This window comes from Dasypus novemcinctus, chromosome 6 (assembly GCF_030445035.2).
Source record: "Dasypus novemcinctus isolate mDasNov1 chromosome 6, mDasNov1.1.hap2, whole genome shotgun sequence".
Classification (NCBI taxonomy): domain Eukaryota; kingdom Metazoa; phylum Chordata; class Mammalia; order Cingulata; family Dasypodidae; genus Dasypus; species Dasypus novemcinctus.
In genome coordinates, this window is record NC_080678.1 from 57659357 (window position 1) to 57683449 (window position 24093).

Sequence of the window (24093 nt, forward strand, 5' to 3'; positions counted from 1 at the left end):
CCTAGCAGGCCATTCATTCTTGATAACAGAAAGGCCCTTTCCCTTGTGTTTCTATCATAAAACATCTTCTCTGCCATATAGTCTCTGGCGAACTTACCTTAAACAACCAACCCACCATCCAAATCACCTTCCTCAGACATGTTAACATCTTTCTGAAATAATGTCATCTGGGAGTCAGCAGTGACTTGCTTCCCTCTCCCTAAAGGGTTTATGTTGATCCAGATAAAAGGATTCTTAGACTCGTAGACATCCCCTTTATCTTGCTCAACAGACAAAACTAATACTAGAAGTAAGGGTGTTACTTTTGGGTATTAGAAGTCTTGTGGTGACTTTTGGGGAGACTTGTAGTTACACATGTGTCTTGTCTTCTCTTTATGAAATTTATCAAGCTATCTAAGATTTTTGTGCTTTCCTGTGTGTATATAATATATATTAAATATATTATTATATATTAAATATATATTAATATATATATTAAATATACATTAAAAAATATGAGGTCCCCAAATACCCCCCACCCCCCTCTCCCTACTCCTCCCCCCATAACAATGACCTCCTCCATCATCATGAGACATCGATTACATTTGGTGAATACATCTCTGAGCACCGCTGCACCTTATGGTCAATGGTCCACATCATAGCCCACACTCTCTCACAGTACACCCAGTGGGCCATGGGAGGACATACAATGTCCGGTAACTGTCCCTGCAGCACCACCCAGGACAACTCCAAGTCCTGAAAATGCACCCACATCACATCTCTTCCTCCCATTCCCTACCCCCAGCAGCCACCATGGCCACTTTCTCCATACCAATGCCACATTTTCTTCGATTACTAATCACAGTAGTTCATGAATAGAGTATCAGTAAGTCCACTCGAATCCATACTCTATTCCTCCATCCTGTGGACCCTGGAATGGTGGGGTCCACTCCACATCTATATCAAGAGGGGGCTTAGATTCCACATGAATGCTGGATGCAATTCTCCTTCCAGGTGTAGGCACTCTTGGCTCCCGGGTGTGGTGGTTGACCCTCTTCACCTCCATGTTAGCTGGGTGGGGTAAGTCCAATAAACCAGAGTGTAGGAGTTGCAAGTCTGCTGAGGCTCAGGGCCCAGCTATCACATGGTCAGTCCAGAGATTCAGGTCCCCCGGGTATACATTAAACCCCAGCACCAACCACAGTTCTGGCAAAAGTAACAGGAGAGACTTGTGGACAAAGATCACATCTGAGTCCAGCTCCATCACACAGAAACACAAACTCCAAAGTAGGGCCAACTGACATGAAACCGAACTCCATCTGCCATGACCACAGAACCTGTGGGTCTCCGCAGCCCTCAGAAGAACCAATACCTGGGATTGTATCTACTTTATCTGTCTCTGGGACTCTGCTCAGGTGTGCATAAGGGCAACCCCTCTGATAACCTCCCAGCTCTTTTTGGAGACTCATAGCCTTATAAACTCATTTGTCCTTTCCATTTCCCCCTTTTATTCAGGTCAAAAAGCATTTTTAACTCCTGGTATTATGTGTAGATTGAGATATTCTGCTGATCTGAGTTGACCCTTTTATTCAAGGTCATTTTCTAGTTACATCATCAGCTGGTACTTGGTAGTAATCCCTCAGCGCCAGGGAGGCTCATCCCCGGAGTCATGTCCCACACTGGGGGGAGTATATTAATTCAAAAGTCATTAATTTTAAAGATATTCACATATATGTTTTCAAGGGCCATATTTCATTTTTAGCCAAGTAAGTCTTTGATGGAATTAAATGAGGAAGCATTTCTAAACCTTTGTGGGTTAGAAGCATTTCTAGTGTGTTGTGGGTTTAAGATCTATTTATAGGCTCTTTGAGCATACACATATGATATAGTCTGTAGATGTTCTACTTAACTGGCTTTTGTTTTCATTTTGGTAAAACTGAAAAATTTAAACCAAATTTTAAAATTTGTTCAATTTTAAGTTGTTGAAAAGGCAACCCTTTATGCCCCTGAGATATAGTTCTTCAAGTTTGAAAACTATACTTTCTTATTTTTTTATCTTTCTGCATATAGACAACTAGCAGTTATTTACTTTAATGGAGAGGAGATTTTCCTAGAAGTACATGATTTTAAAACTAATGTCCAACCACTAGATGCACCATGGTATGTAACTCTTTATTGGCATTGTATTTATAGGCCTGCTTGTACTTGGCTTTGAGAAGCTTATTGTGAATATCATGACAACCAGAAATTGTACTGGGAAGTGGGAAAGAACATTTATTTCTATGAATAAATAACAAGAAATGAATAATAGTTCCCTTGGATTTTGCTTTTTTTCTTATAAGCAGATGAGAACATGAAGAATGCACTTTAATTTTTTTTTTTTCCTCCTAGATTGGAAAGAAGACAGCTAAAAAAATAGAACAACATGATTCAGGTAAATGGATTTTTAATTTCCTATGTACTGTTTATGCTTGGTTTATATTTCCTGTGTTTTCCCAATGAGGCAATCTAAACAATTTTAATGGCTAACTTGAATATATAAGGAATATTTTAGGGATATAGATGTAATAGTCAAACACATATTTATACTATTTAGTTAATGTAGTTAGATATGCATCTTTAAAGTCATGTGTTAATATAAAATAGAATATTATAATTAACACATTTTTCTATCCCTAGAACAATTTTCTTCCTACTCTTTACATATGTGAGTGACTTCATTATTAGTATCACATTTTGAAACACCCAATACCATTTTTCACATCATGTTTTCATTTTAGTTGTTGTAATACAGCACTGTTGGAATTCATTTATATAGTGCTCTAATTGGAAATTTTATTCCAAGCCACAAGTAACCACTGGCATAATGTGAGGACAGTTGCTATTTTCATTCATTCTGTAGATGAATATTGGCGATTTTCACTGGGTAATTATTTGTAGTATTGCTTTGTTAAATCTCTCTCTCTCTTTCTCTCTTCCCCCCCTCCTTCAAATAGTACTATAACAGCTTCCAAATTTTTTTTCCTTTGTCCAAAGATAGCCCTTTCAAGCTCTTTTAGTTGTATTTTCTGATATCCATATTTCTACTTATTTCTAAATAATACACAGTATTCTTTCAGTGCTGTTTTTAAAATTTATTTTTCAAAGTTTAGACATTATTGATTTCCTGCTGTGGAAGCTATAGATTTAGCTTTCATACACAGTCCTTAAGCACAGTACACACCTACTCTTCCTCTTTCACTGCTTTCTTAATGCAGCATTGTTACAGTTTGTAGTTAAACAAATATTTAATGTCTACTTTATTATGACTGTATTTTGTTGGAGGCTAAGCTTGCTCTATGATACTTATGTTGAGATGTCCCAGGCCATAGTCTTCCCATTTGGTTGTGTGTCAACTGCTTATCTCTCTGGAAACTGTATGTATCTTTTCTTTATCCTCAGAATTCTGAATTTTCATACTGGGACATTTTTCATACGACTTCATGATGCTTATGGTCCTTATATTTTGGGAACTCCTGTCCTTCAATTTGGGAAATTTTTTGTACTATTTCTTTGGTAATTTCTTCTCCATCCTTCCTGCTGTCCTTTTTTTTCCCGTAAGTCTTATAGTTGGGTGTTGGGTTCATCATCTTTTCAAATATCTTTTTGTTTTGTTTTTTTCTGGAGTTCTCTAAATATCTCTTTAACGTCTCATTGTCCTTGTTTGATTGGAATTTTGAATTTAAGAATAATTCCTTTAAAAAAAAAGGATCCTGTTGTTTTATGGATACAATGTTTTCTCTTTTCCTTTGAGAGTATTATTTTGTTGTTTATTTCTGTTCTTAGCACTTCTCTTTTTCCTCTTTGTTTCTGTTTTTTCAATTGTTTGCTTTGGTCCCTGATTTTTTAATGTTCAAGTGTTTTCTCAAATGATGAGGCTTTAGTTGTCTGTTCATATTTAAGAGTGAGGCAATAAAAAGTGAAGTGGAAATTTGTTACCTGGCAGGCTTCACTATTGGATCCCAGGGTAGGGACCTGGCCATTTCAGTGGCCAAAGTCAGAACCTACAGATCTTTTTTTCTGGGGATTTTCACTTTCTCTAAAAAGTAATCCTCTGTTCCCCAATCTATGGGATATAAGCCTTTGAGGATTTGAGGGAGCCAAATGAAGGAAGGAAGACAGAGGCCTCACCACCCAAGACTGTAAACTCGTAGAACCCAGTGCCTCTGTATCAGTCATACTCTGCTGTCTTTTTGTCTGAAATCTTGCTGTATAATTTTCCCCAGAGAGTAAACCACCTGCTGATATTGGTGGAGGAGTGGTTGGCTCTACAGGTTAGAGAAAGGATCTGGGGTTCTAAAGACTTTTCATACAGATTTTCACTCAGTTCTTCTCTTCTCAGCTGTACCACTAAACTTTGGAGAAACCAGAAGCTTGGTTCCAGAGCCTTTCTGAATCTATCAGTTGGCTTCTTTGTCAGTGAGTTTCCAAGCTCAGCGATCATCTCTGTTTCAACTTCTAAAATGCCATTGATACCTATTTTCTTCTCTAATGTTCTTTTCTTTTTGTTCTTGTGGATTTATATCCCCCTTCCCCCACCATTACTGTCATTTTAGTGGGAATTTGGAGGGAAGCAGAGATAAACAGGCCTATTCATTTGGCCATTGATAACCTTCAAATCCTTATTGCTATACAAAATGATCTTTTTTTTTTCAGAATTAAATTTTATTTCACATTGATAGAAACTGTGAAAAAGATTCACATTTTCCCATACTACAGCAAAACTTTTCAACGGAATAAGATCTCTTACCATAAATAAGATGTTGCTAATTTGTATAATTGAATATGTTTATCTTCCTTAAAGTAAAGACAATGCATTTGTAAATGATTGTTTACAATTTTAAAATCCAGACATAAACATGTGGCTTAATTATTAACATTGTATATTGTACACTTCCAAATTATTTCCATTATCACTTTGCACCCATTTATAAAGATGCAGTACCATCATTGTTTAGATTAGTTGGAATACAGCCAAAAAATGAAAAGTTCAAAAATACCAAGCACACATTTCAATTAAATATTAAAACATGTGGTAATTATACCATATGTTTCTAATTCTGACTAACCTGTATTACCCAGAAATTTGCTTTCAAATAATTTTGCCAGTAATCTGAATATTTTGACTATATAAAATAAAAATATTGTGGGAAGCAGATGTGGCTCCCACCTACCACATGGGAGGTCTGTGGTTCGGTTCCCGGTGCCTTCTAAAGAAGAGAGTGAGCTGATGCGATGGGCAGGCATGGCAAGCTGACATTACAAGATGATGCAACAAGAGACACAAGAAGAAAAACATAATGAGAGATACAACAAAGCTGGGAATGGAGGTTGCTCAAAACAGGTACCTCCCTCCCATATTGGAGGTTCCAGGTTCAGTTCCTGGTGCCACCTGAAGAAACAAAGAAGATGAACAGACACAGCAAGTACAAACAATGATGGAGTGGCGAGAGATAAATAAATAAAATAAATCTTAAAAAAAAAAAACTGCTATTTTTATGTTTGTACAAAAATGAATTAAAAACCATTGACCAAAGTCAAAATTTCAACAAAATTAATTGGCAGTTAAAAATAAAGCAGGGAAGCAGACATGGCTCAACTGATAGAGCGTCCGCCTACCATATGGAGGGTCCAGGGTTTGGTACCCAGGACCTCCTGGCCCTTGTGGTGAGCTGGTCCACGCACAGTGCTGCTGTGTGCAAGAAGTGCCATGCCACATAGTGGTGTCCCCATGTAGGCGTGTCCCACACGCAAGGAGTGCGCCCCGCAAGGAGAGCCGCCCCACTTGAAAGAAGTGCAGCCTGCCCAGGAGTGGCACCGCATACACAGAGAGCTGATGCAGCAGGATGACGCAACAAAAAAGAGACGCAATTTCCCAGTGCTGTTGGCTAGTGCTAGTGGATGCAGAACACACACCGAATGGATACAGAGAGCAGACAATGGGGGAGAGTGAAGGGGAGAGAAATAAATAAATAATAAATAAATCTTTAAAAATAAATAAAGCGAAATTTTCCAATGGATCTAATTTTCCACAGTAGTTGGTATCAAACATATGCTTAAGTAAACTATGCTACAAGGATAAACATCTTAGAGTAAATCAACTTAGAATTACAACTTTTAAGGTCAAGTCTTAAATATTTCAGAACATACTAGACTATGATCTAATTATTCTTCCAGTTGATTACAGAAAATTAAAATCACAGAGTTATTCCTGCTACCTGGACTTGAAAGATTCTAATAACTAACTAAGTCTAAGTTTGTGCTAAGGCACAGCTGAAGAAATTAGTAGTGCATAAGTTTTAAGTGAAGTCTGATTTCATTATAAATATGAATATATCATAAATGCCATGTGTGTGATTCAGAATGTCAAATCACAGCATTTATTAACACCAGATGTCTATGCAGGGAAGCAATACTTGGTCTCCTATGCAGGATAATAAAGGGAGAACACATCTTTTCTAGAGAGGAATAAAGAATACTAAATGAAATGACAGTTAAAAAAAAAAAAAGACTGATCCCCAAAATAATAGGGCCATTAATTGAGGGCAGCCATAATGTTACTCTTCAACCAACACTTAAAAGTATTAGGTCCAATTATAAGGAATAATATAATATCATCTCATTCTTATTTTATATTAGAATTATTATGTATATATGGATATGTATATAAAAATAGGGCCATTGTATGGTGACTAGGCAGTTTTGGAATAAATCCTTAGTCTAAATCAAAGTGTCCTTTAATTACTTATATCTTAACTGCTCAGTGTATCTGAACAAATTTTTTTTAAGCATACAAATAATTTCCAAATGATGTAATAAAAATTCTGACTGCAGTATTTTTTATTTTATTTTTTCAGAATTACCTTTGAGATAAAGAAGCAGTCTGCTTCACCTATTTTAATACGAGTATACTCTGGGATCATATTATACAAATGTATGCAGGGAAGTGGACTTGGCACAATGGATAGGGCATCTGCCTACCACATGGGAGGTCCGCGGTTCAAACCCAGGGCCTCCTTGACCCGTGTGGAGCTGGCCCATGCGCAGTGCTGATGCACTCAAGGAGTGCGGTGCCATACAGGGGTGTCCCCCCGCGTAGAGGAGCATCATGCGCAAGGAGTGCACCCTGTAAGGAGAGCCACCCAACATGAAAGAAGGTGCAACCTGCCCAAGAATGGCGCCGCACACACAGAGAGCTGACACAACAAGATGATGCAACAAAAAGAAACACAGATTCCCGGTGCCTCTGATAAGGATAGAAGGGGTCACAAAAGAACACACAGCAAATGGACACAGAGAGCAGACAACTGGGCAGGGGGGCGGAGGGCAAAGAAATAAGTAAAAAATAAATCTTTAAAAAACAAAAAACAAAAAAACCAAATGCATGTATAAAAACTTCAAAGAACATAAATTGCCAATGAAGAGACATTATTTAGTCTATGTCATTGGTATATATTAATAAAACATTTTAACACTGAAAATAAAATCCAGATTGGGCATGTTTAAAGGTTCCTACTCTATTACAGGGATGCTGGTGTACTTCTACATAGAGCCTCTTAGTGATGCCAATCAACTGGTGGTAGGACTTCATCAATGAATTGCTTGATATCTATCATTTCCTGGTGACATGAATTGTGCACCATGCCCTCATAGGTTTTGAAGGTTACATTGGCTGGATTTACCAATCTTTTTAGCTTTTCAGCAGTAAGAAAACGTTAGGGGAAGTAAAGGGTCACAATCTCCATGGCATTGCAGAATAGAAATATTTTTATTAGCGCCACTGATAGGACCCTGTGGAAATGAATCTCAGAGTGGAAGCTAGCAACTGAGTGTAGCAACACCTTCCAGTTTCTGCTGTGTGGTAAGAGCAGTATATAAAAATAAAGCTTCTCCCTGAGAAAATCCTCCCCAGATAATCCTGTTAGAAGGAATTCCATTCTTCACCTCTTGGTCTGTCAAAGTTTTCTGCTGCCTGCTTGATTCTCGCAAACATTTCACTCTTCAAAATCACCTGAGATTGTATTTGTAAAATGAGATGTGGTGAGATCTTGAATATAAGATGCCACCCTATTTCCTGAGGTATAATGGGGGGGGGGATTCTTGACTTTATACTTGGATGTATACCCTGTTTATTGGTATTATTAGGAGATAATGTTGTTTTCTGTAAGTGCTTTTACTTGAGAAGATTTACTTGATCACTTTTAAGCTAAAATAATGGCAACGGAGTTCTGTGTTTTTTAGTTTGTGACAACTGCTTTCTTTGTGACTGTATTTGATTATTTACAGGTGTAGCACTATTTCTTACAGATAGGATAGATAGGATAAAAAATGATTAAAGGGAAATTGCCTGGTATCACTAGGTCCTTAGGAATTATCAGCATATTGATTTATTTTGTTCTAATAATTGCTTCTTCATTGGGCTAACTAAGCCTTTTGATTCAAGATATTAGATTGATAAATGGAAACCATCAGGATTTTTATCCTGGCTTCCAAGTATGGGCTTCAAGGAGTTAAAGGATCCTCCTAGATATAAGGGGAGGGGGCTGGAATAGCCTTAGCTTTTATCAGATACTCAATGAGGTACTTCTTACAGAATATTTTAGAGAAAAAAAAGAGTATTGCTGATTATCTTAAACACAGCCAAAATAAAAATGTTACTTTTCTAGCTTTCATTACTTTACATATTGTTTCACATGTAAGTACAAATTACTCTGTGGGGCTAAATGAATGCTTCTTATTTCTTGTCAGCTGCAAAACACTATCTCTAGCTTCTTGGTTTTTCACATATCATTCCCCCCATGCAACTATAAAAGCTATCATTTATTTATCATTAAGGCAGTGTTTTGGCCTTAGAGAGATGATGACTTTTTAATAAGGCTAACTTCTAAAGAGGGTAACTTAGTAGTTACCCCATGTTTTCATTTTTAAACTGCTTTACTTAATTGGTAAGAATCTGCTATTTGTTGATAATAAAAGATAGCAGATAAATATCTAGAAGGAGAAATACCTCTATGTGACAGTGTTACAAACTTGTAGTTTCAGTTAAGAAAACATAGGAGAGGTGGGAAAAGGCCTTTGTGGATTTTTTATTTCCAAGCTAAGGCTTTAATAAATGCTTTTATTTAGAGTGAGCTGAACTAGCTCTATAAGGTCTCTCTTAGTGCTAGAATTTTATGATTCCATGTCAGAGTGGTTAGGCTTAAATTGCTCCTTTTTTTTTTTTTCTTTAAAGATTTATTTATTTATTTATTTCTCTCCCCTTCTCCCCCACCCCAGTTGTCTGTTCTCTGTGTCTATTTGCTGTGTCGTCTTCTTTGTCCGCTTCTCTTGTTGTCAGTGGCATGGGAATCTGTGTTTCTTTTTGTTGCATCATCATGTTGTATCAGCTCTCCATGTGGGCGGCGTCATTCTTGGGCAGGCTGCACTTTCTTTCACACTGGGCGCCTCTCCTTACAGGGCGCACTCCTTGTGCGTGAGGCTCCCCTATGCGGGGGACACCCCTGCATGGCATGGCACTCCTTGTGCGCATCAGTACTGCACATGGGCCAGCTCCACACGGGTCAAGGAGTCCCTGGGTTTGAACCGTGGACCTCCCATGTGGTAGACAGATCCCTAACTACTGGGCCAAGTCCAGGCACACCACTGAGTTCTTTGGTATGCATAAAGTGTGTGGTTAGGAAACTTATAAAATAAAAATCAAGATCTTGCCTCAGGAAGCATACATGAGAATAATTTCAAAGGAACCTATCAGTAAATACAAACCTTAGCTGTTAGAGATATGTAATAACTGAGAGCTTAGATTGAACCTGGTGGGGCCTACTCTGCCATACTGAGTCAAGTTAAGTCATTCTCTGAGAATGGAGGCCATTATTAAAGCCGTTGTTCTCAAAACTTGACTGTTTGGTGGGTTATCATTCTATACTCTATCTGGAACAACTCTGACTCAGCCTCTCTAAAGTCCTTCCTATTGCCTGAAAAACAATGAAGTCAATAAGGCAACCTTAGACTCTGGTCAGATGAAAGCAGTAGCAAATATCTAGCCAAAGCCCCCATTCCTCTTTCCTGGAAGTGGGGCATTCAGTGTTAAAGATAAGCAAATGTGCCCTTCTGAACCAGGTTATTTATTGGCTGTACTCTTACCCCAAATGATATCAAGACTGTGTTTGATCAGATGGTGGCTGCATGAGATTGCCCAGTTCCCTGTAAGTCATACACCTTTATCTCTTTGTCTTCTCAACATGCCCCAAGTTACAGTGTTAAGTTGTTACTTCATTTCTTGTTCATAGCCTTTATCTCCTCAACAATGTCATCATCATCAAGGTCAGGTAACCCATTATTTCATATCTTCTGACCTTCCCTGGAGGTCTGAGTTTTGATGCATTGGCCTTTTATTTTTTTATGGCATAGACCATGTCATATGTCCCCTTGGTCCTTTAGGATTTTTTCTCCCCTTCTACCAACATAGAGTATCTACAAATGTACTCTTTGCCAGGTATTTTGCATGTTTCTGATTTTTACATAATTTTGAAAGCATTAAGCAAGTTCTCTTTTCTAGACAAGGAGACTCAGATTCCAATGGGTTAAATGACTAGTCCACTGTTCACAGAGAGTAAGTGGCAGAAATGGGATTGAACACCAAGTCTGTTTATACCCCTCCAGGTATACAATGCTGCTTTCCAGCTATTTGAAAAATATCCTAATTCTTGTGGAATTTTAACTTTCTGCTCTAGTTTTTCTTTCTTCTTTTTTTAAGGTTTATTTATTTATTTTCCCCTTTTCCCCTCCCCCTCCCCTGCCCTGCTGTTTTTGCTCTCTGTGTCTATTCACTATGTGATCTTCTGTATTTCTCTTTTTGTCCTCTCTTCTCATTTTTTTCTCCTCTAGGATTCACTGGGATTTGATCCCGGGGACCTCTGATGTGGAGAGAGGTTCCCTGTCAGCTGCACCACCTCAGTTCCTGGTTTCTGCTGTGCTTCACCTTGACTCTCCCCTTCATCTCTCTTTTGTTGCATCATCATCTTGCTGCGTGACTCACTTGCGTGGGCACTGGTTCACCACATGGGCACTCTTGCCACATGGGCACTCGGCTCACCTTGCAGGCACTCTCACTTGCCATGTGGGCACTCAGCAAGCATGACTTGCCATGTGGGCACTCGGCTTGCCATGTGGGCACTCATGCAGGCACTCAGCTCGCCACGTGGGCACTCTGTTCACTGCCGAGGTATTTGGCTCACCACGTGGTCACTGGCTCACCACACGGGCACTGGCTTGCTGCACAGGCATCCTTTCTCTTTCTCTTTTTCACCAGGAGGACCCCGAATCAAACCCAGGTCCTTCCATGTGGTAAGCAGAAGCCCCATCACTTTGAGCCACACCTGCTTGCCCAGTTTTTCTTTTTTACCTGCTACTTTCCCCCAATTTTTTGGCAGCTTATCTGTTTTATAATTTACTTAAAACATTAGCATATTAAAATTAAATATTTTCAACATTTATTATTGATATTTTCATAATTTCATTAATATATTATTGGTATGCGACATTATTAAAACCACCTTCTAACATAGATATTTTTATTGATACATCTGTATTAGTCAAGGTTCTCTAGGAAAACAGAATCAACAAGGGATATCTGTCCATAGTAAGAGATTTCTCATAGTCTCTCACACAGCCATGGGGATCCACAAGTCCAGGTTCCACAGGCAGACTGCAACCAGGAGCTCCAATGAAAGTCCAGAGAAGATTCTTGACAAGTACTGGAAGATGTTGGCTGTCTAAAGATGAGCTGGGAAGTTCTCTCTCAATGCTGGAATCACTTCCCCTTTTAAGGCATTTAGTGATTGGGTTAAGCGTCACTCATGTTGATGGCAATCTCCCTGATGGATGTAATTATAACCAGCTAAGATTTACCACTGCAGTAAAGTCAATGTGACTAAAGTCCATATATGCCCTTGTATTACAGTTAGCCCAGTGCTTGCTTGACCAAACAACTGGGCACAATTACCTGGCCGAGTTGACACAATAGCCTAACCATCACAACATCCTATCTTTTTTTTTTTTTTTTTTTTTTTTTTTTTTGAGTTGATGATAGGCCAGTATGGGAAATAGGAGTGGACTTTTATATTTCTATATGTCCTATTGTGTCTGTGGCATCATTTGTGCTATTACTCAATTCCCTTCAACTTGGAGTCACAGAAGATGATACAGAAGAGGAATGATATGATTTTGCCAAAAATCTTCTAACCCATTTCACAAAGAATGGGAAACTGACTAAAGATTTAAGATTGTTAATTTACTGGAGAGCTCAGAATTTACAGTAGGAGTTCAGAACCCTTAATCAAGAGTTAAAAGTATTAACATAATTTAAAGAACAATTGATGCAGGAGCATCAATATATGAAGGCCTTAATGTGAATACATATTAAATTATTCAAAGGATAAATTAATCTTTTTTTGTTGTTGTTGTTTAGTTTTTAGAGGGTATTTATTTGGGGTAGGAGCTTACAGATACCAGGCCAGAAAGCGGAAGTTACTTCCCTCACCAGAGTCTATTTGGAGCAAGACGGCTGCCATCGTCTGTGAGGGTTCAGGCTTCCTGGGTTCCTAAGTTCCTGGGGCTTGCTTTTCTCTGGGTTCAAGTTTCCTTTCTTCCTGGGGCTGGCTTCTCTTTCCTCTGTGAGCTTACTTTCTGAGGCTCCAGCTTAAGTCTTCAGCATCAAACTCCAACGTCAGAAACCCCCAACTGTGTTCTTTTTGCCATGTCTTTTATCTGTGAGTCCCTACCCACCAAGGGGCGGGGACTCAATGCCCTAATCATAACTCAATCATGTCCAGGTACAGATCAGATTACGAGCATAATCCAATATTTCTTTTTGGAATTCATCAATAATATTAAACTGCTACAATGTTCTTTAGAGAGATTGGTCTGTAATTTTCTTGTAGTATCATCTGGCTTCAGTATTAGGGTAATGTTGGCTTCATAAAATATGTTGGGTAATTTTCTCTACAATTTTTTGGAAGAGTTTAAACAGAATTGGTGTTAATTCTTTTCAAATGCTTGGTAGAATTCACCTGTGAAGCCATCTGGTCCTGGACTTTTCTTTGCTGGGAGATTTTTGATGACAGAGTCAATCTCTTTAAATGTGTTAGGTTTGTTAAGTTCATGTGTTTCTTATAGCGTCAGTGTAGGTTGGTTGTGCATTTCTAGGAATTTGTCCATTTCATCTGGGTTGTCTGGTTTGTTGGCGTACAGTTTCTCATGAAATCCTCTTATGATTCTTTTTATTTCTATGGGGTCAGCTATAACTTCTCCCCTTTCTTTTTTTTTTTAATTTTTTATTGATTTTGTAAAAATATTACATTAAAAAAAAATTATATGAGGTCCCATTCAAACACCACCCCCACCCCACCACTTCCCCCCCAGCAACACTCACTCCCTTCATCATGACACATCCATTGCATTTGGTAAGTACATCTCTGGGCATCTCTGCACCTCCTGGTCAATGGTCCACATCATGGCCTATACTCTCCCACATTCCATCCAGTGGTCCCTGGGAGGATTTACAATGTCCGGTGATTGCCCCTGAAGCACCATCCAGGGCAACTCCAAGTCCCAAAGGCGCCTCCACATCTCATCTCTTCCTGCCATTCCCCATATCCATCAGCCATCATGTCCACATTTCCCATTCCAATTCCACCTTTTCTCTGTGGGCCTTGGATTGGTTGTGTCTGTTGTACCTCTATGTCAGGAGGAGGCTCAGATTCCTCATGGATACTGGATGCAATCCTCCTGCTTTCAGTTGTAGGCACTCTAGGCTCCATGGTGTGGTGGTTGTCCTTCTTCAACTCCATCTTAGCTGAGTGAGGTGAGTCCAATAAATCAGATTGTAGGAGCTGGAGTCTGTTGATGCTCAGGGCCTGGCTATCCTATTGTCAGTCCAGAGATTCAAATCCCCTAAATATATCTTAAACCCCAACACCAACTACAATTCCAGTAAAGTAGGATGAAAGTCTTATGAAAAGAGGTCCCATCTGAGTCCAGTTCCATCACACAGAAACACCAGCTCCAAAGAAGGGCCATCTGACATGGCAGTGAACTCCATCTGCCATGACCATAGAACCCGTGGGTCTCTTTAGCCCTCAAAGGATCCAACACCTGGGGATTGCATCCACTCCATCTGTCTCCCAGACTCTGCTCAGCTGTGCACAGGGGCAATCCTTCTGACAGCCTCCAGACTCTTTTTTAGAGACTCGTAGCCATATAAACTCATTTCTGCTTTCCATTTCCCCCTTACATTAGGTCAAACAGCATTTTAAAGTCATGTTATTTTATGTAGACAGGGATATTCTGCTGATCCGCATTGAACCTTCCATATAAGGTCATTTTCCAGTTGCATCATCAGTTGGTATTTGGTAGTGATCCCTCGGTGCCAGGGAGGCTCATTCCCGGGTGTCATGTCCCACACTGGGGGGAATGCACTGCATCTACATGCTGAGGTTGGCTTCGAGACTGGCCACATTTGAGTAACATGAAGGCTGTCAGGAGGAAATTCCCAGACACAGTGCTGCTCTAGGCCTTGTTCTTATTTCAGGCATATAGGCTCACAAGCATAGTCATTAGTATCATGCTCTCCCTGTTGGACCCTCATTCCTTCCTGGTCCTTACCGTTGCACCTGGGGGATTGCCGCTGTTCCCCTAGGGACCACAACAGAGCACCTCCGGCCAGGAACTCAGTACCCCCCCAGCTGTAGTTTTTAATTGTTGCCACTATGAGTATATCCAAACATTACCATGCACCCTGGACATATGCCCTGTACAGCTCCCTGTCAGCCATATATCACCTGTCGATAGTATCCTATACCAGTATTCCTCCGCTGCCATTGTTGTACCTCTCTGTGATCCAAAACTTCCTGAAAATTGAATCCCAATATAATGTCAGGTTCCCTTACTGGTAAAATGGCATATAGTGATGGGTTTAAAGGTTAGATATTGAATACGTGTTGACTTGGAAAAATTCTACATCCTATCTTTTCCTTTTTTTTTTCCCCCTAATTATTGAACTTCTCTTCACAAGAGCCCTAGTCCACAGTAATTCATATATACAATATACAGTACTCCCCCACATCTACCATTAAACCTTTTCCCTTCCACAGCGATATTCTTATAACTTATTCATATCATATTTACTTAAAGTGATGTACAGACTCTGAGACAATAGCTTTCAAACAAGGTGACATCCGTGCTTACATTGTGTTCCATACTTTAGGATATACAGTTTTCTAAATTTTTAGTTATCCTATGTTTTACATTGTGGTTTACTTTATTAGTCTGTCGTCCCCTATATGTTTATGGTGTAATATTACATGTTTTATATCCATCCTTGTGTACTCTTGTGAAACTCCTCCCTTATCCTTTACTTTGGTTCCACACATTTAACATCCATTTTCCCATCCCCTTGGTGCCCACAGCGACAGCCAACCTCCATTTCCCGAGGAGCCTCGTCCAGAGATACTTGCAACAGTGTTCAGGGCCTAACTTGCTCAACTACCCAATGCCCTGGGAGTCACCCTTTCTCTCGAGAGATACAGTTCCCTCTGTCTGATGGCATTAGTCCTCCCCAGGATGTGGGTCCACCCCCACTCTCATTACTTGGGTCTCTACCCAATGGTACCACCCACTCTGGCAAAATGAGCATTCAGACATTCCCCAGGAGCCAGTCTTGCATCCGACCATCCCCTCCGAGCATCCTAAACAGGCAACCCTCTTAATTATATTTTGATACGATTTTCTCAGCATTTTACTCTCGACCAACACCTGACACTCTCCTATGTTCGTATGCTACCCCTCCCTCCCCCCACTTTTGGGCAATATTACCCATCCGCCCATCCCCAGCCCCCCTCAAACCCGCAAAGCCTCACCCAAAGGCAACCCCTTACCCCCATTTTATCTCTTCTTTGTGTTCATACTTACCGCCAGCTCATCATAAATTCCACTCCTGCAGACGTCAGCTCACATCCTTCCTCCACCCCCCGATTTCCTGTAAGCCTATCGTTCAGTCTCTAGCTCTCTGAGGCAGTTTTCTTATTTCATATCATTGAGTTCATGTAGTATTTGTCCTTCAATGCCTGGGTTGCTTCACTCAACATAAGGTTCTCAAGATTCATCCATGTTATCGCGTGTGTTTGTAGTGTATTTGTTCTTACAGCCGAGTAGTATTCCGTTGTGTGTATATACCACATTTTATTGATCCACTCATCTGTTGATGGGCATTTGGGTTGATTCCAACTTTTGGCGATAGTGAACAATGCTGCTATGAACATTGGTGTACATATATCGGTTTGTGTCCTTGTTTTCAGTTCTGCTGGGTATATACCCAGCAGTGGTATTGCTGGGTCATATGGCAAATCTACGGTTAGTTTTTTGAGAAACCGCCAAACTGTCCTCCAGAATGGTTGGATCCTTCTGCATTCCCACCAGCAGTGGATGAGTGTTCCCCTTTCTTCACATCCTCTCCAGCATTTGTATTCTTTTGTTTTTTTCATAGCTGCCAATCTTATGGGAGTAAGATGGTATCTCATTGTAGTTTTGATTTGCATTTCCCCGATAGCTAGAGATTTGGAGCATTTTTTCATGTGCTTTATAGCCATTTGTATTTCTTCTTTGGAGAAGTGTTTGTTTAAATCTTTTTCCCATTTTTTAAGTGGGTTGTTTATCTTTTTATTTTCAAGATATAGGAGTTCTTTATATATGCAGGTTATAAGTTTCTTATCAGATATATGGTTGCCAAATATTTTCTCCCATTGTGTTGGCTCCCTTTTTACTTTCTTGACAAACTCCTTTGAGGTGCAGAAGGATTTAATTTTAAGGAAGTCCCATTTATCTATTAGTTCTTTTGCTGCTCGTGCTTTTGGTGTGATATTCATGAATCCATTTCCTATTACAAGGTCCTGTAGATGTTTCCCTACACTGCTTTCCAAGGTTTTTATGGTCTTGGCTCTTATATTTAGGTCTTTGATCCATCTTGAGTTGATCTTTGTATAAGGTGTGAGATGGTAATCCTCTTTCATTCTTCTACATATGGCTATCCAGTTCTCCAGACACCATTTGTTGAATAGGCCACTCTCTCCCAGTTGAGAGGGTTTGATGACTTTATCGAATACTATATGGCTGTATATGTGAGGTTCTGTATTTGAGCTTTCAATTCGATTCCATTGGCCTGTGTGTCTCTCCTTATGCCAATACCATGCTGTTTTCACTACTGTAGCTTTGTAGTATGTTTTGAAGTCAGGTACTGTGATTCCTCCAATTTCGTTTTTCTTTTTCAGTATGTCTTTGGCTATTCGGGGTCTCTTTCCTTTCCAAATAAATTTCATAGTTAGTTTTTCTAGTTCCTTAAAGAAGGCTGTGTTGATTTTTATTGGGATTGCATTGAATGTGTAGATCAGTTTTGGTAGGATAGACATCTTAATAATATTCAGTCTTCCTATCCATGAACAAGGAATATTCTTCCATTTATTTAGGTCTTCTTTGATTTCCTTGAACAGTCTTGTATAGTTCTCGGTGTATAAGTTTTTTACCTCTTTAGTTAAATTTATTCCTAAGTATTTGATTTTTTTATTTACTATTGTGAATGGTATTTGTTTCTTGATTTCCTCCTGATCTTGCTCATTATTGGTGTACAGAAATGCTACCGATTTTTGCGCATTGATCTTATAACCTGTGACTTTACTAAACTCATTTATGAGTTCTAGAAGCTTTGTTATAGATCTCTCAGGGTTTTCTATGTATAGGATCATGTCATCTGCAATAGTGAAATTTTGACTTCTTCCTTTCCAATTTGAATGCCTTTTATATCTGGTTCTTGCCTCAGTGCTCGAGCAAGTACTTCTAAGACAATGTTAAATAGGAGTGGAGACAATGGGCATCCTTGTTTTGTTCCTGAGTTTAGAGGGAAGGATTTTAGGATTTCTCCTTTGTAAACAATGTTGGCTTTAGGTTTTTTGTATATACTCTTTATCATGTTCAAAAAATGTCCTTGTATTCCAATCTTTTGGAGTGTTTTTATCAAGAAAGGGTGCTGTATTTTGTCAAATGCTTTTTCTGCATCTATAGATATAATCATGTGATTTTTTTCCTTCAATCTGTTTATATAGTGTATTACATTGATTGATTTTCTTATGTTGAACCATCCTTGCATACCTGGAATAAATCCCACTTGGTCGTGGTGTATAATTCGTTTAATGTGTTGTTGGATATGATTAGCAAGTATTTTGTTAAGTATTTTTGTGTCTAGGTTCATTAGGGAAATTGGTCTGTAATTTTCCTTTCTTGTGGTATCTTTGTTTGGCTTTGGTACTAGGGTAATGTTGGCATCATAGAAGGAGTTTGGCAATGTTCCCTCTGTTTCGGTTTTTTGGAATAGTTTCAGCAGGATTGGTGTTAGTTCTTTCCAGAATGTTTTGTAGAATTCTCCTGTGAAGCCATCTGGCCCTGGGCTCTTCTTAGTTGGGAGATTTTTAATGACTGATTCTATCTCTCTGCTTGTGATTGGTTTGTTAAGATCATCAATTTCTTCTTTCGTCAATATGGGTTGCTTATTTGTTTCTAGGAATTTGTCCATTTCCTCTAAATTGTCATTTTTGTTGGAATATAGTTTTTCAAAGTATCCTCTTATGATAGTCTTTATTTTTGTTGGGTCAGTGGTGATATCACCTTTCTCATTTCTTATTTTGTGTATTTGCATCTTCTCATACCACATCTTTTTTTCTTTGTTAGTCTCACTAAAGGTTTGTCAATTTTGTTGATCTTCTCAAAATACCAGCTCTTGGTCTTGTTTATCTTTTCAAGTGCTTTCTTATTTTCTATTTCATTTAGTTCTGATCTTATCTTTGTTATTTCCTTCCCTCTTCTTCCTGTTGGGTTACTTTGTTGTTGTTTTTCTAATTCCTTCAAATGTGCAGTTAGTTCTTCAATTTTTGCTCTTTCTTCTTTTTTGATATGTGAATTTATGGCTATAAATTTCCCTCTCAGTACTGCTTTTGCTGCATCCCATAAATTTTGGTATGTTGTGTTATCATTATCATTTGTTTCAAGGTAGTCATTGATTTCTTTTGATATTTCCTCTTTGACCCACTGTTTTTCTAAGATTGTGCTGTTTAATTTCCAAATTGTGGTGTGAAACCTGGGCCTCTGTCCCTTGCAAATTTCCAGCTTGACTCCACTGTGGTCAGAGATATTGTTTGGTACGATTTCAATCTTTCTGAATTCATTAAGCTTTTCTTTGTGGCCTAGCATATGGTCTATCTTGGAGAATGATCCATGTGCGCTTGAGAAAAATGTATATCCTGCTGTGTTTGGGTGTAATGATCTATATATGTCTATTAGATCCAGCTCCTCTAATATACTGTTCCAGTGTTTTGTTTCTTTAGTGATTCTCTTTTGAGATGTTCTGTCCAAGGTAGATAGTGGTGTATTAAAATCCCCCACTATAATTGTAGATACATCTATTGTTTCACTTAGTTTTTCCAGCGTTTGCCTCACATATTTAGAGGCACCCTTGTTAGGAGCATAAATATTTATGATTGTTCGATCTTCTTGACAGATTTCCCCTTTCAGTAAAATGTAGTATCCTTCTTTGTCTCTCACAATTGTTTCACCTTTAAAGTCTATTTTGTCTGATATTAATATAGCTACTCCTGCCTTTTTTTGGTTATTGTTTGCTTGTATGATTTTTTTCCAGCCATTCACTTTCAATCTCCATGCGTCTATGGGTCTAAGATGTGTCTCTTGTAGACAGCATACAGATGGGTCATATTTCCTTATCCAGTATCCCAGTCTGAATCTTTTGATAGGCGAGTTTAATCCGTTGACATTCAGTGTTATTACTGTCAAGGAATTATTTGTGTTAGCCATATTTTGATTGGATTTGTGTTTGTCATATTTTGTTGGTATTTTTTTTCCCTTCTATTTTTGTCTTTTTTTGTTGCTCTTATACTCTCCTCCAACTCTGCCTGTCCTGTTTTTTCCTTTCTTCCTGCAGAACTCCCTTTAGAATTTCTTGAAGGAGAGGTTTCTTGTTGGTATACTCTTTCAGTTTCTGTTTATCTGCGAATATTTTGAACTCTCCATCATGTTTGAATGCCAGTTTAGCTAGCAGCTAGTTTAGCTGGATATAGTATTCTTGGTTGGAAATTTTTTTCCTTTAGTTCTTGATTATATCATACCACTGCCTTCTTGCCTCCATGGTTTCAGATGAGAAATCAGCACTTATTCTTATGGAGCTTCCCTTGTATGTGATGGTTTTCTTTTCTCTTGCTGCTTTTAGGATTTTCTCTTTGTCTTGAGCATTGGATAATTTGACAAGTATGTGTCTTGGGGTGGGCCTGTTGGGGTTTATGGCTAGTGGAGTGTGCTGTGCTTCTTGGATATGTACATCTGTCTCTTTCAGTAGATTTGGGAACTTTTCAGCCATTATTTCCTGCAACACTCCTTCTGACCCCTTTCCCTTCTCTTCTCCTTCTGGAATGCCTATAATATGTATGTTGGAACGTTTTGCATTGTCGTTCAGGTCCCTGAGTCCTAGCTGGATTTTTTCTATCTTTTTATTGACCCCTTCTACTATCTGTTTGATTTCTGATGTACTGTCTTCCACATCACTAATTCTCTGCTCTGCCTCTTCTAGTCTGCTGATATTTGCTGCAAGTGTATTTTTGATTTCTTGAACTATGGTGTTCATTCCCATCATATCTGTTATCTTTTTGCGTATGTCTGCAATTTCCCCTCCGAGTGTTGTCTTCATGTTGTTAACCTCTTTCATTACTTCATCAAATTTTTGGTGATAAATGTTTTGAAATCTTTCATTGCTTGAGCAAAGTTCTGTTCCCCTTCCTGATTTTTAGTTTGTTGATTGGATTCAGCCATGTTTTCCTGATTATGGTTTGGTTTGTAGGTTTTTTTTGCTGTCTGGTCATCATTTTATCTTGACGGGTTTAATCAGTTCCTTAGCTTCTTTGTCTAGTCTTGGGGATTAATTAGCTGTTGTTTTTGCGTAAGTGTTATATCTTCTCTTTGTCACTTTGTTCTTCTTATTCTAATTTCTTATTGCTGGTTGAGTTCACTTTAAAGGAAAGTATTAGTGCCGGGGAAAGGCAATTGTGTAAGCAAGGAGAAAGTATAAGGTAGTATTGGTGATATATGTTAACAAAGCAAGAATATGAGATCTGGGAGGATGGAGGTTAGATTCATGTAAAATTGTGTAGAGTTATAGCAGTAGGTAGAGTACCTATTATGAGGTAGCTGACTGAATATGGGAGGAATATGGTATGAGCTAAAAAGCTATTGTTTTCATGAGAGAGGGAAAGAGAAAAGAAAGGTAATAGTTTCAAGAGTGGATAACAGACAGAAAACAAAACAAGGGTATTAGGAATTAAGAGTTAGATACTTTGTGGATCAAAGAAAGGGAGATGGGAGGTGGAATATAGGAGAGACAGTAGATGATGGCGGATATCAAGATGTAGGCGAAAGGGGATAGTGTAGGTAGCCTAAATCAGTTCACTTAGAAATGAGGCAGTGGAGGATGAGAGAACCCAGCAAATGTGAGGTGTTCCCTGCAGCATCTATTGTATAATTGAATTCAAATAAAATAAGTAGAAAATGAGGGACAAGAGGGAGAGCAAAACAGAAAAAGAAAAAGAAAAAAGAAAAAAGAAAAAATGAAAAAAAAAAGAAGAGAAGAAAGGAAAAAAGAAAAAGCGGGGTGGGCAAAGGGTGGGGAACAGGTAGGGGTAAGAAAAAAACAGATATACGCGAACCACAATTGCAACACCAACTACAACAACAACAACAAAGAACCCTAAATAACTGAATTAAAAAAAAGACTTTGGGGGATACGCTGGGAGAAAAGATTAGGGGATAATGCAATATTAGCAATCAGTACATTAAAAAAAGTAAAAAAGAAGATAAAATGAAAATAAGAACAAAACAAAATGAAACGGTAAAGAAAAAATGCAAACATTATAGGCTAGGGCATTCAAGGACCTCAGATGGACCTCAGGGCATGATGGATTCAGGGGTGAAAAGTCTGAGATATTGAAGACTCAAGAGGTGTGAGTCTCTGGGGTGTGGGCCACCAGAGTTTAGGGAGATTCAGACCTGGCAACCTCTAATCTGGTTGACAGGAACCCTAGGAGCCCCACATTGTAACACAGCCCTCAGGGATCCCCGCAGCTGGGTGCCAGCCCAATGGGGGAAGTCAGATACGCAAATTGACTTACTCACTAGGGTTTATTTTTGTGGATATTTCGTCAATTCAGCTTTTGGGCCACTCCCACCCTATGATCCCACAAAACGGCCACCTGGGGGCGCCTCTACACTGCAGCCAATTTAATGACTTAGCTCCGGAGCCCGGCCCGTGGGTTGGGCTCCAGTTGGAAATGCCGAAAACAGATTCCACAACCGGAATTCCCAAGCTTCACAAAATATTCCCCAGTCGGCTTCCAGACGTGTCCCCCTCCCTCGCCGCACCCTGTAACAACCTCCCAATTACGTCTCTTTATTGCCAACAATCTGATTCCGTTGCAGATTGGCAGCTGGGCCTGTGGGGGTGGGGCTCCAGGCGGAAGCGCTATTATTTGCGTCCGCAATCAAAGAATCCCCCGCTTCACAACAAAACACCGTCTGTCTCCCCAAATCAATCTGCAAAGGCGTCCCGTCCCATCCACCCCCCAGCAGTCCGCCCAGGACTTACGAATTCCCCAACACCGCAGAGCCACCAAAAAGCACGGCTGCAGTGCGGGTTCCGCGGTTCCACCCACCCCCAAGGAGGGAGCAACCCATGTGCAGGTCTCACCTCCGGGCAATAGAACCCAAATTATATCTTATAGAGCAATCCTCTCTGTTACCTTCCCACCAAATCGATGTCCAGACACTTCCTGCCCTGCAAAAATCCCGAAAAAGCCTGGTCCCAGAGAACCTCCGGCGGCGCCCAACTGCCTCTTCCCAGGAGAGATGGCAAGGCAAGCTCACTCAGCCACCATCTTGCCAGAAGTGATAAATTCATCTTGAGGTAAAAATTGGAGAAAACATTCTTGCCTTCTGTAACAGTTTGATATGGTTATGAATTCCAAAAATAGATATTGGTTTATGTTTGTAATCTGATCTGTACCTGGGCATAATTGAGTTCTGATTAGGGTAGGGACTCACAAGGGGTGGGGACTCAGAGAAAAGCATGGCAAAGAACAGAGTTGAGCATTTCTGATGTTGGAGTTTTGAGGTTGGAGTTTGATGTTGAAGACTTAAGCTGGAGCCCTGGGAATTTAGCACACAGAGGAAAGAGAAGCCAGTCCCAGGAAGGAAGGAACCTTGAACTTAGAGAAAAGGAAGCCCCAGGAACATAGGAACCTAGGAAGCCTGAACCCTCGCAGACACTGGCAGCCATCTTGCTCCAAATAGATTTTGGTGAAGGAAGAAACTTACGCTTTGTGGCCTGGTAACTGTAAGCTCCTACCCCAAATAAATACCCTTTATAAAAACCAATCAATTTTTCGTATTTTGCATCAGCACTCCTTTGGCTGACTAACACATTAGGTCATCTCTCTTTTCTTTCTGACTGCTTCAAAGATTTTGTTTTGCCTTTGGTAGTCTGTCATTTGTTTATTTGTAAGCAGGAAATTCTTTCCCTTCCTCTTTCCCTTCCTCCCTTCCTTTCTTTGGGTTTCCTAGTACTGAAGAGTAATATCAGGAAAATTCTATTATTGTTATTATTATCTTCTTGCTATTTATTGATTGGCAGTAAAACCAAGGGGAGGAATTTAACTCAATGGGAAAGAAGTATAGTCAAATTCCATCTTATCTTACTTTAGCCCATAGTACACGTTTCCTTAACAAATATGTTTTTTCAGTTCCTTTTAATTAAACAACAGTACATGTCTTTTGGTATTTAGATTTGGAATGATTGGGAAATCCAGCAAAAAAAGTCAACAGATAAATACTTTCTAAATTAAATACAATTAATTTTTTTAAATTTAAAAATTTATTTGTATCAATGTTACAAGTTATTCATTTAACAACTATAGTAACAAT

The 24093-nt window shown here is 39.2% G+C and overlaps 1 protein-coding gene across 26 annotated transcripts in view; it reads left to right on the forward strand.

Annotated features, from left to right (window-relative positions):
- The window catches only part of SGMS1 (sphingomyelin synthase 1), a 390648-nt gene that overhangs the window by 202647 nt on the left and 163908 nt on the right, over positions 1 to 24093 (forward strand). For 25 of the 26 annotated variants that reach the window (XM_058298868.2, XM_058298854.2, XM_058298864.2 and 22 more), the window contains one exon: positions 2371 to 2413. The gene's annotated coding sequence lies outside the window, so the exon portion shown is untranslated. Of the gene's footprint in view, positions 1 to 2049; positions 2140 to 2370; positions 2414 to 24093 lie in introns of all 26 variants that reach the window. The other variant, XM_058298861.2, reaches the window with a different exon arrangement.